This window comes from Dicentrarchus labrax, unplaced genomic scaffold (assembly GCF_905237075.1).
Source record: "Dicentrarchus labrax unplaced genomic scaffold, dlabrax2021, whole genome shotgun sequence".
Taxonomy (NCBI): Eukaryota; Metazoa; Chordata; class Actinopteri; family Moronidae; genus Dicentrarchus; species Dicentrarchus labrax.
Window position 1 is genome coordinate 19,746,107 of NW_026136720.1, and position 14,034 is coordinate 19,760,140.

Consider the following 14,034-nt stretch of genomic DNA (forward strand, 5'->3'; position numbering starts at 1 on the left):
CTCATCCCATTCGCCCACATTCATACCCTGATGGCAGCGGCTGGCCAACTGCTCACCAGAACTGAAACTAAGCATTCACAGTGGAAAAGGGGCAATTTGGGGTTCAGCGTCTTGCTCAAGGACACTTCGTCATGCAGCGAGAGGAGACGGGGATCGAACCGCCAACCTTCCGATTAGTGAACAACCCACTCTACCCCTGAGCCACAGCCTATATAATATTGTGTTATTCACAGTTATTGCATATGTCACTCCAGCTTCAATGAGCTTGTCTGCCTGTATGACTGATAAGCTGCTCTACTGAACTTCTGTTTGGAGTAAAATTAATTATTCAGCTAACATAAAATGTGTTCTCTCATTTATGAGTAAAGTTAAAATTCAATAGACTGAAAAAAACATTCTCAGGAAAGTAAAAAGTAATCTCTGCTAAGTAACCTTTTCAGCAATTCATGCTTTCATTTTATCCTGTTTAGACTCCTGCAACGCACTTCTCTCCTGCTTCACACAACAAAACCTCAATAAACTCCAGATGGTTCAAATTGCAGTAGCCAGACTCATCAACAGATCCAACGGGAGAGTATGCATCTCACCAGTTTTAAAATCACTTCATTGACTGTGAGCCACACAGTCAATTTTAGAACACATTTAAAAAAAATTGAATGATCACTTTTGAGACTGGTAGAGGGTTAACTCCAGAATATATAACTGACCTCCTGTCTCCTGAGAGCCAAAATGCAACCCCAGATCCTTTGGCAGGTCATTCCTGGTCATTCCTCGGTCAAACCTTAAACCGAAAGGTGGCCGGGCCTTTACTGTTTGGGCCCCTCAGTTGTAGAATGACCTGCCAGAGTAGATCAAGGAAGCCAACACATTGTCTTCATTTAAATCACTTCTAAAAACTTGCAATTTTATTACTTACTATTTTTCATTGCATTTTATAATGATTTTAGTCACTGTTGCTTATTGTCTTTTTAATATGTAAAGTGCTTTGTAAATAAAGATATTATTATTCATAGAATGAAAGCTGAGAGGGAAATATAACTGCACGTGAGCCCTGTAACTAAAACAAAGAATGGACAAGAGGCAATATTGAGATATTATAAGGTTTTATCTCTGTTGTTGAAGTCAGCTATATAGTGAACCTCTTTTGGCTGTAATAAACACTCTACAGCAGCCTCTAGGTCGTAGTAAATGGAGGCATCCCCAATTACAGTCATCTGGGCTTGTTTTCGATCTTAACAAGAGAGATGCCCATTTTCCCAAGTATTGAGTGAATCAAGGCCAGCGGAATAAAAGATGGATTCTCACAGTGAGTGGTGAATCCCATTAAAAAGACATAAATTCCATAGAACAGATAAATGGCCAACAAGCAGCCAGTTTGCAATTAAGATTCATTAGCTGAAAAGATAAATGAGTCTTGAGTTCACTAATTAGGTCACATACCAAATGTGTAAATCATACCATTAAAGTTTGTGATCTGCACAAAATGCTGCAGAGAGAAAAAAAAAATGTCTGGAAGAAAACATGCACAATTCAGACTCAGCTAAGTCAAACAAAGCTCCAACTACAGACTTCACCATGAGAGTTATACCCCAACAAATGAGTAGTAATGAATGACATGGTATGTTATCTACAGAATTTCCCCTGAGAGTGACTTTTACAATCCACACTAGTCAGTGAGCTGACAACACATAGACCACCAAGGAAGACATACAAGAGAAAAGATGTGAGAAAGACACATACGGCTCAGTTTCTCCACATACTTCAGCTCTCTAACAGCCAGTTGCAAATACTAGTACAAAAGTCTTATGAGCCAATTTCTGACATAATGTACTTTCGCATACAACAGTATAGGACCTGGTGAATAAGTCCTGCACTGTTAATAATTTTGAGCTGGTTCAACTTGAACATGCAAGTTAATTTGCTGCATTACAAATCTGAGTTAATTGAACTTAAGTAGAGCAATTAGTTGAATGTGTTATTTGCGTTGTAAAACCAATCGAGTTAAATAACTGAACTTGAGAAAACATGTTGAATGAGCTTAATGTCTACAGCATATTCATTTAATATATTTCAAGTCAAAAGATTTTAAGTTACAATAACTCATGTTTAAAAATAAAAAATATTAATACAATTTTATTAAGACACCAAGAGCTTCACAAGGTGAAACAAATTCAGTCTCATTCATTTCAACAGAAAGACTAAGACTAAGAAAGTCTTACAAGTATAATGTCATACAGGTGTTGTTACATATAGGTGCACACACCTTAAATAAATGTAATTATAAGAAATAAATGGTTTATATTATGGTATAATCCAACACATACAGAACAAACAAACATCTATCAGCAACCCTGCCACGTTTGTATTTGTATAAATGGATTCTAGTTTACCAAACAGTTCCCTCAAATCACCTAGAATATTGTGCCTCTGCACACAATAATATTTGGGGACTGTTGATAGAAAAGTGATACAACGCAGTGATACGTAAGATGGACTTAAAAATGCTTAAGAAATGGCTTTCCTCCTCATCCATATTAATGAACCACAAGATGGACTGAGTGTAATGGCCTGAATCCACCGTGATGTACTAAGTGGTTAGACGGCTGGCTCGGTGTATGTGTGTGTATGATTGAAGGGTAGAAGGTTATGTGTGCTTTAGTGTGTGTAGCAGTCTTTGTGTTAGTTCATACGTGTGTTGCTGTTTTGTGTGTGAGTGCATATAGATACACGTTTTGGGACTTTTACTGTAAGTAAATTAAGTTCACTGGACAGTTACAAAGTCTTTTACAAATGGCAGAATAACAGGCATTGTGTAGTAAGCATGGAATACAATATCAAGATGAACTGAAGTACTAAAACTTTTTTTTTGTCATTCTTGCACTTGGGAGTAGGGAGAGATTCGATTGTTATGCCTCTAATAGTAGGTTTTGGACAATATCAACAGGGAACCCATGTGTGTGACTAACAGTCAAAGAGCTTCAAGCCCCAGCTCCCTCTTTTGGCTATTTTATGTTTGAAGAGAAGACAGTTGCTTCCCTTGTCTGAAATTTTAGCTTGTGAAAGCTAAACCTGAGCTTTGAATGAATGGTGGGGCTGACAGAGATACTGGTATTGGAGACTGTATTTCTTGAACAGGTAATATATCTTGCAGTAAATCTGAAGCATATACCATCAAATACTGCACAATGAATACTTACAATGTGTAAAAAAAACACCTCCTTGTTTCATTACCAGTATTTAACTGCCAGATGAAGCCATAAGGATATGGAGTAGGTAAATTAAATTGCTTGAAATCTGAGAACACATTTTAGCCACAACGTTTACTAGGTCTCCTCTTTAGTGCCTTCATGCCTCAAGTCTTCCCAGAGTAAACAAGCTAAAAACATGGGCTGAACAAGGCCCTTTTAGTAGTACTGTTGACAGACAGTGATGAGTAATGTGACAACCAAACGACCTCATTATAAGCTCACCTCACATAGCTGATTCACTGACAGATTCAACTTGGAACAGCCAATAAAAAAACAGATGATTCTGTCAAAACAATGTTCTCACTGCAGCAGTGAGGTTCAGCCATTAGCCCTTGGCAGTTCCAACTGTCAGTCTCAGTTGTTCAACAATCCCACAAGATGGTAGGATGCAGTTTAGTTTCAATATAGACCTGAACTTTAGGGTCTTGATACTCTTGGGCAAAACACTGCTATACATGACTTGATCTTTATTTATGTAGCTATCAAGTTTATATGTATGCCCTAAAAGTTGTTGTCAAAACACACCTGTATGAGCAGGGAAATACGTACGTGGAACATAGGACATTTTCATCTATTTTTAACTATTCTAACAGGTTGAACGTTTCAGTAAGACCTACGGTGTTAAATCTTTTGAGGTTATCTACCTCTCTGCAGCCTGAAGGCTCAATATGAAGTTTGTGAACATATGGCATTAAAAGTAAATGGGTTAAAATGTGAATTAATGCATTATAATCACGGTATAATTTGATCGGTTTGCAATTATTCTCTATGGTCACCCATGGCTCAAAGCACCAACTGGGTCGATCGGGGTGAAAAGGAGCATATTCAGGTGTTCAAGTGAGAAAGGCAGAGAGAGAGAGAGAGAGAGAGAGAGAGAGAGAGAGAGAGAGAGAGAGAGAGAGAGAGAGAGAGTAGCAGAAACTCAATGACGAAGAGAAAGTGAGGGAGAGCAAAACTAAAAGAAAAAGAGGGAGAAAAAAAAAAAAAGCAACAACATTCCAGCGCAGTGTTTGGTATTGTGCAAGCTCTGGGAGAGTTGTTGCAGTCTGGCCTGGGAAAGAGCCAGTGCAGGTCTCTGGGGAGACCAACCCGCTGGCCTCCAGACAAACACCAGCAAAGTGGCAGTTACAGCCAGATGTTGGGGGGTGCGTTATACATACAAAACAACACAGATTCATGGACACATGTACAAAAGAGATGCAAACTACAGAATTTCATTCCAAAAACCAATATTGGCCATTTGAAAAATGTGATACCTACTCAAAGTTAAATTAATTATTTCAGCTGTTGGGTACCTCTGCTGAGAATATGCATCAAATTTAACAGTATTTTCAAAGGTGCTAGATGTAGCATTTTTTTTATAAACTGTAAAAGTACACAGAAAAGACAAGGAAGTTTGAGGAAAGCCGCTATTCCAGCAGGTACTGGTTATTTAAATATAAATGTAAAATATATGGTTCTCAGCCTTAGGTTATACTGTGCTGCAACTCTATTCTAATATACTGTATGCAATGCAGTACATACTGTAGCTCCACTTGATTTGTGAAACTAGAGAAGCATATCATTTTAGTGACGCCTTGTTAAAAGTACATCCATCTATACTGTATTTCTACTTGCTGATTGACTACATCCAAAAATCTTCCATACAATATAAATTTAAGAGATATTTATGTAAACTAAAGACAATAACTGATGTAATTGTTATTATTGTTTTTATAATATATTATAATATATTGTACTGAAAATAAATACAAGGCTGCTTTTGTAGAGCTACCCGACTGCTTACACAAATTTATATGTGCATAACTTCCACCTGATCACATAAATTCAGAACAGGAACAAAGTGTTCCTTGTGTTCCAGGAAAAATCACAGTGCATGCTGCCTCAGTGTTCACAAAGTCCTTGTCACTGGAGCAGGTAGAAATGTGTAACATGATATTGCAGATTAGAGCCTTGGCTCTGCACTATTTAGCTTTTGGAAAGTCATTCGTGTAGAGGAAAAACATCTCAACTGTCCATAGTCCTGTGCAAATTCCATGTTATGGTACATTTTTTCCCCCCTTAGTAACACTGCTCTAGAAATCCCCAGTGGTAGCAAAACTATTGAGAGCACAAAAAAAGAATCCTTTAACATAAACCACATAAAAAACAGGAGGGGGGGTGGTAAAACATATCTGGAGTCTGCTCACTGCAAAACCCACAGGCGCTTTGCTTGCTTTGGTGTAACTACCCCTCTTCTTTAGGCATGTTTAATAACTTAAAGCATGCAACACGAGGCTGGAAAGGCAGAGAAAATCTGTGTAAGACATGTTCAGTCCCTGCTGGGTCAGTGTGGTGGTCATGGGAAAAGGAGGAAATGCACATGTTTTATCTACAGTAAATACATACAAACCCGAAACATTCAAACCATGAATTACTTGCACACAACTGCAGCACTGTAGCAGGTCTATATTAATGCACCATCCGGCTGTAGGGCTATAAATAACAAGCATGTCATCATGAGATTTTCTTCTCCCTCTCTCTCACCCACACTGCCACACACACACACACACACACACACACACACACACACACACACACACACACACACACACACACACACACACACACACACACACACACACACACACACACACACACACACACACACACACACACACACACACACACACACACACACACACACACACACACACACACACACCCCTACGCTTATTCACTTTCAGTCTCTCAGTTTCACTCACTCACACTTCACGCTCTGGTGTAAAACTGACACAGTGATTAGCCAGGGGCAGGTTTGTGATGACTGTGGAGAGCTCTTCTCCCCTCCCCACTTCTATTCCTTCAACTAAAGTTGGGTGCCAAAACAGGGTGCCAATACAAAACCGGTTCCTATAAGACCGGTATCTACCACACCGAATCGCAATGCAGATGTTTCCTTGTTTCGGTACAAAGCCCGTCTACTGAAACGTTACAGGCAACACGGGCATCATCGCTAGTTAAAATTACACCAATGAGCTCTCTCATGGCTCTGGCAACAGGGAGCCTACCATTTACTACTAGGTACCTTAAACACGGTTAAAAGGTCTTAAGAGTGGCTGTATTTAACTCAGAATCAGAGGGATGCACCAAGCTTGACCACTTCTGTGACCCCATGCCAAGCACATCAGCTGGTGTGGGTGTCCCTGCCCCAGTAATGGGGCGCACAGATAATAATGATGATGACAGCAGCCTTTCCTCAGGTTAGCAAATATTATAATATTGGGAAGAATTGCAGAAGTTTTAAGCTGGAGTTTGTAGAATACCAAGAATACCACGAATAACAACTCAAAATGTATTGTTCTATTATAAGCACTGTACGGAAACTGTTATTTAGTGATTTAGTCATCTATTGTGTACATTTGTTAAGTGTTTTGTATTTATTTATACTAATATATATTCAATATGCTTTAAACTCTTAGTATATTGTTCAATTTCAAGTTCAAATTTGCCTGAGCAATAAAAAAGGCTTTCTTTATTGTCACTGACTGTCATTTTGTGCTTCTTCAGGTTCAGGCATCCTGAGTCTGTTTAATATATTTATTTGTTCAGTTGTTTTAACTTGATCTTAGCTAAATGTCATATATACATCACATTTGTTGCACTGCTTCTCCCTGTAAAACAATGTTTATCTGTATGGCCCCAAAACAAATAACAGTATAGTACAGACATATCATGTCCATTACTTTACAATATATACACAGTAAGAAGATATAAAGAGCTTGCATACATGTACAGATGTAATATGGACAAAAAAACTATTACACTTGATGCCACACTGTGTTACATTTAAAACTAGACTTCCAGGCATCCTTAATTAGTCTTTGTGGAGTACAGGCATGACAAACCAAGTATATAGGCAAAATATATAGGAAGCTACAGAAGACAGAAACAGCCCCAAGACAAAGCTGCTGAAGAAACTCGTCCCACTTTCCTCGAAGAACAATCGCCTGTTCTTGCTACAGTGCTCGACTTGAGGAGAAATGAGAAGGGGGGAACAGATTTGATAACAGTTCCCAATCACCACCACTAAAAAGAAACTGTGTTGTTCTGAGTGTAGAAATTCTCTTCCATTTCCCATGGTAGTGTTAGACTGTATTAGGCTGACAGTAATGGGGGACAGGCTTATTTCACTAATGATTTAACCATGGTTTTGTCTGTTTCCCTGCCTGCGAACTGTTCTCTCTGGAGAGTGGCAACGCTAATCCATGGCTCCAGTTTGGAAAACATTCACAGCTGTCTTTTTGCGTTATGTGAAATCAGAGGTTTTATTCAAGATGTGAAAGACTGAAAAAAACTCAGTATGGGAGGGTAAAGAGATAATACAATCAGTGGACTCCATAATGAGTTTAAATTTTATATCAAAGATTAATTTCACAAGTGAAGTTACACAAGTGACGCCAAGTTGGATTGACTTGTCAGTGGGCCTGACATGCATCATTCAAAGAGGTAAAGCAGGTTTTACTCATAAATACAAGAATTTTTAAGAAAGGTCACATAAGAGGAGACCCTCATCCAGGTAATTTGTTGGTTTTAATAGTAATCACAACAAAAACAACAAGAAATCCCTGAATATTCCATTATTGGACAGACGCATAGCTTTTATGCAATGTGAGCAATATATTCCTCTTAGAGGTTTTGAGGAAGGTGATAATAGGTGTGGGCCAAGAAACGACTGCTGGCATCAAGAGCTTGGAAAGCAATGCCATATCATCCAATTACATTGAACACAACACTGCTCTTAACTGCCAAGTGCAAAACAAACCAACAGCGGCAGAAACTAATGGATCCTGGAGAAGCTAGAGGCGGCGGGAGAGCATGATGCCATCCTACACCACTGACGGATTCCAGGTGAAATGCACAAGGGACGAACGCGAGCAGCTGGCAGTGGGTCAAAACCTTTGAAAGAGAGAGTTGATGTATGCTTTCTAATCACAACCTCTGCCTTTGCCTGAACAAGCATTTCATCCTCCCCGCTTCCTCTGACCAGCCCCAAACCATTTGAGTTGGTGCATGTGTGTAAAGTCGAGCCTGATAGGTCTCATTAAATAAGAAATAAATTCAAAAATAAAACTTCACAAACTTCCTGTTTGTGAGGGGGAGTTATGCTGCTAGCCAGTGTTTTCTGCTAACAAATTTTTTTTCTTGGCATGGTAGAAAGATGAACAATATGTTGTTTCACATTACCTGCAAAGACTTTCAAGATGATAAAAAATTCAGCTCATCCATTTATGACATTTTTTTTCCAAATCCCCATGTTTTTCTTGCAAAAATGGCCGAACTAAAAGAACCACAACTTCCTTGTAACTACAGTAAGGACTTTGTTTCCCTTGTAGCAAGTGGCAACCCCACACTATACATTGTTCCAGATTAAGTCCTCTAATTTATATTGCAGAAAAATAACAGACAACATCAAACAAACAAACAGCTCTGCCCTAGTATGTGTGTGTGTTTAAATATCTTCAAAGTCTCAACACAAAGCACCCAAGAGAAGCAAACGCTGCAGACAAAACTAAAGAGAAGATAGCTGTCTGGTGTTCCTTTGTAAAAGGTCATTTACAGCACATAAAGTATCTATTGTTATTAGACACACACAGTAACATCTGCGGTGGGAGCTGTGGAGACCGAGCAAATGCAAACAGAGCAGGACCCAAACCTTCTGAGACACAACAACACAGATGGCTGCTTTTTACCCAGCTGGCACTGAGGCATATGGAAACAGAGATCATTAGCTAGATAATAAGTGCATGACAATGTTAGCAAAGGTAAGTCATCAACAAAACCCTCACAAGTTCAAAAAACCTTTTGATGAACATGTATCATTTAACAAAACAATGTCCGGACATTTAAATCCGCACTAATCAATATTTTTATATTGACAACGGATCAAATGACACGTGTAATGTGAAACGCGTTGGTCAAAGTGCAAGAACACCCAGAGAATTATCACTGAACTTTGCAGTTCTCCTCAGCACTGCAGGGACTTTAAGTGTCTTTCAGCCCAGTATTCTGTGATCTGCAGTGTTAAACCACATTTTCTGGTACCACCAGTAACTACAAGTGTCACACGCACAAGAATGGTCCAACTGCATAATAGCATCAAAAGCAGTTCAAGTTTATTCATATTGTCTGCCAATCAGGACTGCATTCTGCAGTTACTTTTTCAGAATTACAGATCTTAACCATCACTCCTCTGTGTGCTGCATCCTGAGTAATTGAACTATATTTCCACCACACGGCTTTTATTGACAATTTCTGGACTGTTTGAGTTCTGCCTTTATGAAAGCAAACCAGACCAGTTGGGAAATTGGAACAATATATCATCCTCGCATTGGTTCCAGACTTTAAGGTGTGAATCTGCACAAACATTTGCACAATGTTCCACTAGGCCATACTGCATCTCATCTGCTTATCTAGCTATTCAGGATGTTAAGGCAATTGAGAATCAATTGAAGTCAAAAATACTAAACCAGCTGTTACACTGCTGTTACATATTATATCAAACAGGCATACAGTAAGTTGATCAATATCACTGTCAGTCATTAAGTTTGGGACACTGGCTTCATCCATGCAGTTTCTGTTTTGGAGACAGTCAGTATTGCCAAACTAATGCCACAATGTGCTAGAGCACTGTGGAGAGTGGAATCAGCAGAATAATGAACACAACATGAGAAACTAATCACAGCACGACTCTGGTCCATGGGGAGTAACCAGACTCTCTTAGCGTACATTTTTAGAGTCACAAAAATGTATCTTTGCAATTCAAAACAGTACCACAAATAAAGTCGTGGAGAGGCCGCTACTGCAGCAGATAAACCAAGGGTTTCATGTGTCATTAATTCAAGTGGACAAGCTGCATAAACGGACTAAAAAAACAAGAAGAGGACATGAGAAAAACACAGACGGCAAAACATACCAACACACACACACAAACACACAAAATAGGAGTGAACTCACAGTGCAATGAATCAAGCGGCAGCACTGACAGCCATGGAGTCCCAGTTGGCGAGGCAGAGAGCACCTACTTCTGGAACCTACAGATGACAGAGAGAAAGAAACAGGCAGATAAAGTCAGAGAGAAAGATAAGCAGAATGCATGAGACAAAGAATGAAGAGGGAGGGTGATGGAAAGAGTAAAACAGAGATGGAGGGAGGAGAAGAAGAAAGACCATTTTTGTTTGCCTGAGGCAGACCTCTTAACATTGTGGCTCATTTTCAGAGCAAGTCATTGTTCTGGCATGGCGTTACGGAACAGATATCAGATTTATTGGTACATTTAGCACCCATGCAAATTCATCTAAAAAACAGAGTGGGGATTAAATATAGTTTTCTAATTGGAATTTTTCATTAAATGTATGCACTGCATATATAAATATGAGGTCACATCATGTTCATTCTCTTTAAGTGTTACTTTACAGGGTGAACTACTGCAAGTAGAAAGGTCTGGAATGATGGAAATAACACTCCAATGAGCAGCTCAACAGAAGTAGCATCATTAAACAAAAATCCGATTTATTGGTACATTAAGCACCAAGGGAACTTTATCTTCATCTTCTGTGTAAAAAAGCTGTTGTTGCATCAGAAACCAAAACAAAACAGAGACACAATGAAATGTACACTGCCGTTCAACAGTTTGGAATCACCCTGATGTTTTTCTTCTTTCCTTCAATAATGGCCACTTTAACATAGATAGAAACAGTAGGATTCAGAAACCAAATGTATTATTTACATCTGAAATAGTTTTGACCCCGAAAGAAGAAGAATTAAAGGACGTGTGTGGCACCTAGCGGTGTAGTTGCAGATTGCAACCAACTTGCAACTAAGATGGCTGCAAAGCTCACAAAAGATGCAAACAGCCCAATCTAGAGCCAGCGTTTGGTTTGTCCGTTCAGAACCACGGTAGAAACATGGCAGTTCAAGACGGTGGCCTCCGTGGAAGAGGATCCACTCCCTCTGTAAATAAACTAGTCTAAGGTAATGAAAACACTTTCAGGTGATTACACACACTAATAAAACCATACCTGTGAATATTACATTTCTGCTTTTCTTTGGGCCGTCTGCAGTTTACTAAATGATTAAATATGTTTAAACTATGATGTGTCAGTCCATATGTTCAGCTCATATTCCATGACCCAATACTGCTAACCCTAGACTAACCTTTGTATTTGGAAGATTTAAGAATAGCTTTGCTAAACACACCTGTTACTTCCAGCTTGTTAAAGGCATTATTGTGCTCTTGGAACAGGAACGTCTTCCTATTTACATCTGCACAGATTTGAATGCTGAGCTTCCAAATTCTTTTACCAATGACTAGTGATTTTTTACATTCGTATTTAACTGTCTCTGGTTGGATGAACGTGCAGCGTTTTGATTTCCATGTACAAAAGATTACATTTTGCTGCAAACCCTTGACACAAAATATCTATTTGTAAAAACTTTCTACAAAGTAGTCCTCTCAGCCATCAGACTGCACCAAATCAAGTTTCTGTGGCAGGCGATTCCAAACTTTTGAACGGTAGTGCAGTTATTTTATCTTGTAGTGATCCTGGGTTGTTTAATCCAAGCTGTCAGGCAAATCATGATTCTTAGGGCCCTATTTCAATGGCACAACAACAAACACAAGCGATGGTGAACATAGATCAGATGATTTGGTGACTAATAAATACATTCTCAATCAGTCATATCACTGGTCTAACCACTCTGTAACAGTTGTGCCAATCACAATGAAGCACAATGACAACAGCTCAACAAATTAAGACTAGATGGTGCAAAACAGCACACATGGTGGAAATATGACATTTGTTTCATATATTAAAATTAGTAAGGTTATATCACATCTGTGTAGAGTGATCATGAATGTATTATCGAGCCATGAGAGTGATGAGGAGACTATTGGAGCGGAAACAGCTGATAAGTCATGTGAGTTTTTTTTTTCTTTTTCTTTTCAGTTGTAAAGGAAGCTGTGACACACGGGATTAATGAGCTCTGGTAAGCCAATGTCTCTCCCATAAACGGGAAGAACACAGAGTTATAGCTGACCGGACTTATGTGTGTAGAGGTCTGCGGGGTTACTCTGTAGCAACCTAGTGTCTGTTGCAATAACCGCAAAAATTAAGTACCGTAGGGGATGGCAAGGCACCGCCACAACCGCACATGACATCACATCATGCTGTTGAGCCACCTTAAATCCACAGCAAGGGAAATTCCTCCGCTGTGACACAGCCTTACTAGTGTCAGTCGGAATCGGCAGCCGAGTCACACTGGGCCTCATTCAGGAAGCAATATACGAACAAATCTATCCAGCCTTTTGTGTGTGCCAGAGTATTTGCACCCTTTCCCTTATATAGGCTCTTGGGACCTTACCTATGCTAGTAACATTCGGCTACACGCCTTCTGTGTATGATCAAGTAGGATCCATCATTCAGTAAGGCTGTACCAATCAATTATTTTCATTATTGATTAATCGGTCAATCGTTTTCTTGATTTATGTATTAGTTGTTTGGTCCAGAAAATGGTGAAAAATGTTGATCACTATTTCCCAACTATCACAGAGGAAGAAACTTAGACACTGGCTGTGTCTGGCACGTGTGCTGTGTTTACACCAAGAGCGTGTCAGCTGCCTGGCTGCTGCTGCCAGCCCTATCTTTCTATACTGAATATGCCTTTGATAAATGCCATAAAATAAAAGTCTTTTTGACATACAAATGGATTCTATCCAGAAATGCTAGAGAGCTTTTAATCTGTAACAGATTGAGGAGCAATTGAATTTAAAAAATAATTGTATATATTTTTTCCATTCTTTGACATATTCTGCAGATATATATACATTGAAACTGTAGTGAAAGATGTGTATGTTGCTGGTATAATGTCGATACACTGTCTATTCATGCTGGGAACCACCAAAAAAAAGGCAGTACCTCGACTCTCTAGTGAAGTGTGACTACTCTAATCTATTAAAATAGGTGCCAGAATAAAAAAGCAAGACGTTCCACCGCGCACAGGGGCTGCTCAGGTAGGCAGTGTGAACGAGCCATAACGGTTCTCCTAATCCAGTTGGTGGATTTAATGCCAGCTGTGAAAGGAAGACATATTTTCTGCAATAATGCATTGAAATTGCTCAGTCCATTTGCAAATCTTTTTGCTACTTTAGGATCCGTTCAAGGCGTAGTAAAATAGGTGGCTCCATGAGTGTTGCCATGGAACCAAGGAAAACTTAAATAAAACCATCCCCCCATGATAGGGATTCTATCTTAAAAACCGTTCTGCATTAATTTATCCGAGGATGAAGCATCTTGTTGGGGGATAAAAATAGCCACCGTCATCTCCGGAGCCTTGGGTTTTTTTTTTATGAGCCTATTTATTCGCTTGAGAATGGAAAAATCATCTGTCAAAATGGGAACGTGGGGAGAAAATCCTTGGGACTTGTGCAGTGATAGAAATGTTGTATATTAGTAAACCTACATTATGAATAATTCCAATTTGGTTAAACAAACATTTCAGCTTCCCCTCTATCCATTCCGGTGTGAGGCTTTCAAACTAAGTTAGCAGTAATGCACCTAATTCTTGCTTTTCGTAATAAATCTTCATGGTTTATTTCTTGTTTTGTTTGTTTATGCCTTTTTATCTATGTGTGTGTTGGGACCCCTGGGACCTTTAAATATGAATTTGTTCATTTTGTCTGATTTGACTGAACTTTTATTATGATGGGTCACTTCCTGGCCACCAGGACAACAAAACTCTGGATGAC

At 39.2% G+C, this 14,034-nt stretch overlaps 1 protein-coding gene across 4 annotated transcripts in view; it reads right to left on the bottom strand.

The window, feature by feature from the left end:
• peak1 (pseudopodium-enriched atypical kinase 1) overlaps positions 1 to 14,034 on the bottom strand; it is a 100,912-nt gene that overhangs the window by 37,651 nt on the left and 49,227 nt on the right. For 2 of the 4 annotated variants that reach the window (XM_051381449.1, XM_051381448.1), the window contains exon 3: positions 10,245 to 10,321. The exons of the other annotated variants lie outside the window; for them this stretch is intronic. The gene's annotated coding sequence lies outside the window, so the exon portion shown is untranslated. The remainder of the gene's footprint in view (positions 1 to 10,244; positions 10,322 to 14,034) is intronic. 4 annotated transcript variants of the gene reach the window in all.